Source organism: Protopterus annectens, chromosome 4.part1 (genome assembly GCF_019279795.1).
Source record: "Protopterus annectens isolate FY-2018-M chromosome 4.part1, PAN1.0, whole genome shotgun sequence".
Lineage (NCBI taxonomy): Eukaryota > Metazoa > Chordata > Ceratodontiformes > Protopteridae > Protopterus > Protopterus annectens.
In genome coordinates this window covers 98,759,026-98,759,800 of record NC_056734.1, presented here as the reverse complement: position 1 = coordinate 98,759,800, position 775 = coordinate 98,759,026, and the positions used below count along the sequence as shown (strand labels likewise).

The 775-nt window shown below is 35.7% G+C and overlaps 1 non-coding gene across 1 annotated transcript; it reads left to right on the top strand.

Moving 5' to 3' along the window:
* The first annotated feature begins 493 nt into the window (after positions 1–493).
* TRNAG-UCC lies at positions 494–565 on the top strand. The gene has a single exon. It is a non-coding gene; the product is annotated as a tRNA-Gly (tRNA).
* Positions 566–775: the final 210 nt, after the last annotated feature.

The window sequence follows — 775 nt, the reverse complement described above, 5'->3', positions numbered from 1 at the left end:
GCTTACAAAAAAAGCCTCTTCACAATACATATTTTTTTGAAAGTGTTAGTATCCATGTTAAAGGGCTTAACACAGAACTTAGCACTATAAGCTATATATATACACATATTAGAAAAATATATCACTGTTAGCAACATTACAGTGAGATTTTATTTATTGAAATACTTATGCTGCAAGGTTAAAATATGCTAGTTTGCTGTAAAAAAAAATCAAGACATGCAAGCAGCAAATACTGAAACGGTCTGGGTAGTTTTCATTCCTGCAGCTAAGGCGTCGATTTGCATCTCTATCAGCCATTTAGTGAATTTGCACTGAAATGTCAAAGAAGTCAGTGTAGCAGAGCTTTTGAGGGCATCATGTTTGTGAAGATCAGCTGATCCTAAGGAAAACTGCTTACACTGCAGAAACGCCAGAGCCTTCACAAATGTTTGAAGATGAAATATGATGCCTACAGTCTGTTTTTAAACAGACTAGAACAAGTTGAAAATTAAATGTGTTGGTGGTATAGTGGTTAGCATAGCTGCCTTCCAAGCAGTTGACCCGGGTTCGATTCCCGGCCAACGCAATATGTTTATTTAATTTTCCTAAAAAAGTACTGAAACAAGGCTTGCCATATTTCTGCAGTATGTACTGTTACTGGATTATGTTTGCAAACTAAGAACTATTAATACCACTGAAAATGTGTGATATTGTTGAGAAAGTAAATGTTGGAGGCAGATGATCTGTCTGTAGCCAATAGCTATCAAAGAACTTACAAAGTTTATTTCCAGCTCTT